The 3,376-nt window shown below is 34.6% G+C and overlaps 1 pseudogene; it reads right to left on the reverse strand.

The window, feature by feature from the left end:
- Positions 1–2,757: 2,757 nt before the first annotated feature.
- Positions 2,758–2,858, reverse strand: LOC116525869 (annotated as a pseudogene).
- Between the last annotated feature and the right edge of the window lie 518 nt (positions 2,859–3,376).

Genomic DNA, 3,376 nt, shown 5'->3' on the forward strand with positions numbered 1-3,376 from the left:
TCTTCTGTTGATTGTTTTCTTAGCTATGAAAAATCTTTTTTCATTTGATATAGTCCCACTTGTTTATTTTTACTTGTGTTGCCTGTGCTTTTGAAGTTTTATCCATAAAATCTTTGTTAGATCAGTGTCCTGATGTATTTCTCCTGTTTTCTTCTAGTCGTTTTACAGTTCCCAGATTTACATTTAAGTCTTTAATCCACTTTGCGTTTACTTTTGTATATGGGGATACATAGGGGTCTTCCTTCATTCTTCTGCATATGGATATGCAGGTGTCCTAGCACCATTTACTAAGGAGACTATCAGTTCCTCAATGTGTGTTTTTGGCACCTTTGTTGAAAATCAGCTGACTGTTAATATGAACATATATTTATGGGTTATTAATTCTGTTCCATTGGTTTATGTGCCTTTTTTGAATACCAGTATCATGCTGTTTTTATTGCTATAATACACTACTATAGTATATTTGAGTCAGTTAGTGTAAAGCTTCCTGCTTTATTCTTTTTGCTCATGAGTTATTTGGCTATTTGGTGTCTTTTGTGGTTTTATACATATTGGAATTGTTTCTTCTATTGCTGTGAAAATTTTTGATTTTGATAAGGATTGCATTAAATTTATAGAATGCTTTGGGTAGTATGGTCATTTTAATAATATTAATTCTTCCAATCTATTAATTATTGAATCCTTCCTCATTTCTTTGTAGACTTCTGGTTTTTCAGAAGCATGTTCACTAATTTCCATATACTTATATATTTTCCAAAGTTTTTTTTTTTTGTTATTGATTTCCAGTTTGATTCCATTGTGGTGTGAGAAAATATGTGATATTGATTTTCTAAAAATGTATTGGGACTTGTTTTGAGGCTTTACATGTTATCTATCCTAGAGAATGTTTCATGTGCTGATCAGAAGAATCTGTCTTCTGCAGCTGTTAGAATGTTTTGTAAATGTCTGTTAGGTGCATTTGGTCTATAATGTAGTTTTTTTTTTTTTTTTTTTAGACGGAGGTTCGCTCTTGTTACCCAGGCTGGAGTGCAATGGTGCGATCTCGGCTCACCGCAACCTCTGCCTCCTGGGTTCAGGCAATTCTCCTGCCTCAGCCTCCTGAGTAGGTGGGATTACAGGCATGCGCCACCATGTCCAGCTAATTTTCTGTATGTTTAGTAGAGACGGGGTTTCACCATGTTGACCAGGATGGTCTCGATCTCTTGACCTTGTGATCCACCTGCCTCGACCTCCCAAAGTGCTGGGATTACAGGCGTGAGCCACCGCTCCCGGCCTTATAATATAGTTTAAGTCCAATATTTCTTTGTTGATTTTCTTTCTAGAGAATGTGTCCAATGCTCTGGGATGGTAAAGTTTCCAGCTTTTTATACTGGAGTCTGTCTCTCCATTTAGCTCCCTTAATACTTGTCTTCTATACCTGAGTGCTCCAGTGTTGGGGGTATTTATATTTGTTATATCCTCCTGCTGAATTGATCCCTTTATCATTACATAACTTTATGTCTTTTATCTTTTTGAGATAAATTCTACTTTTGTCTAATATAAGTATAGCTACTCCTACACACTTTGGGTTTCTGTTTGCAAGGAATATATATTGTTTTCAACATTTATTTTAGATTCAAGGGTACATGTGTACGTTTGTCGTCTGGGTATATTGTATGATGCTGAGGTTTAGGGTACAAATGATCCCATCACCCAGGTACTATTAGTTGGCTTATTAACGCTTTATCCCCAACCTTCATTTCTACCTTCAGCAGTCCCCAGTTTACTTTGTTGCTATGTATATGTCAATGAGTACCCAGCGTTTAGCTCCCACTTACAAGTGAGAACATGTGAAATTTGGCTTTTTGTTTCTGTGTTAATTTGCTTAAAATAACAACCTCCAGCTGTATCCATGTTGCTGCAAAGGATAAAGTTTTGTTCTTTTTTGTGACTTTGTAGTATTCCATAGTGTATTTATACCATATTTAAAAAAAATTTAAACTACTGTTGATGGGCATCCAGGTTGATTCCATGTATTTGCTATTGTGAATAGTGCTGCGATGAACCTGTGAGTATACATGCCTTTTGGTAGAACAATTTGTTTTCATTTAGATATATACACAGTAATGGGATTGCTGGGTGAAATGGTAGTTCTGTTTCAAGTTCTTTGAGAAATCACTTTGCAGACACACTTTAGTTTAATAAGGTCCCACTCATCAAATTTTGTTTTTGTTGTAGTTGCTTTTAAGAAGTTACTCAAAAATTCTTTTCAAAGGCCAACATTCAGAAGTGTTTTTTAAGATTTCTTCTAGGATTATTATAGTTTGAGGTCTTATATTTAAATCTTTGATCCATCCTGGTTAAGTTTTGTATATGGTGAAAGATAGGCGTCCAGTTTCACTTTTCTGCATATGGTTAGTCAGTTATATAGATGTACTGTTTATTGAACAGGGAGTCCTTTTCCCATTTGCTTATTTTTGTTGGTTTTGTCAAAGATCAGATGGTTGTAAGTATGCAGCTGTTTTTCTGGGTTCCCTATTCTGTTTTATTGGCTTATGTGTCTGTTTTTGTATCAATACCATGCTATTTTGGTTACTGTAGCATCTCTGGCTTTGTTTTGGCTGGCAGGTATTTTTTCCATTCAGCACTTTAAATGTATAAATATATCATTTAGTATAGTTTAAAGTAGAATAGTGTGACATCTCTGGCTTTGTTCTTTCTGCTCAGGATTTATTTGACTGAAATCTATCTACCAATATATCTATTTATCTACCTACCTATTTAATGGAAAAATTCATGAATACATGTCATTATTGTACAGAAGCCATGGTAATCTTCTCCATATCATTCCAATTTTAGTATATGTGCTGTCAAAGCACATCATATATGTGCGTGTGTGTGTGTGTGATAAAATGTGTGTGAGTGTGTGTGTGTGTGTGTCTGTGTGTGTGTGTACGTTTTTTATCCCTTTACTTTCAGTCCATAGGTGTCTTTACAGGTAAAGTAAGGTCCTTGTAGGCAGGCTAGGGTTTGGTCTTATATTTTATTCAGTCAATGAGTCTATATCTTTCAACTACGGAATTTAAACAGTTTAAAGTCAAGGTTTTTATTGATATCTAATTATTTTTGTCATTTTGTAAATTGTTTTCTGGTTATTTTGTATATTCTTAGTTTTTTTCTTTCTTGTTTATCTTTGTGGTTTGGTGGTGTTCTGTAGTGATAACATTTGTCTCCTTTATCTTTCTCAATTTTGTATCCGATCTACTAGTGGGTTTTATACTTTAGTGTGTTTCATGATGATAGATGTCATCCTTTCACTTGCAGACATAGGACTCTCTTAAGAATTTCTTGTAAGACTAGTCTAATGATGAATTCTGTCAGATTTTGCTTGTTTGGG

Source organism: Sapajus apella, unplaced genomic scaffold (genome assembly GCF_009761245.1).
Source record: "Sapajus apella isolate SASKATOON/1434 unplaced genomic scaffold, GSC_monkey_1.0 scaffold48, whole genome shotgun sequence".
Taxonomy (NCBI): domain Eukaryota; kingdom Metazoa; phylum Chordata; class Mammalia; order Primates; family Cebidae; genus Sapajus; species Sapajus apella.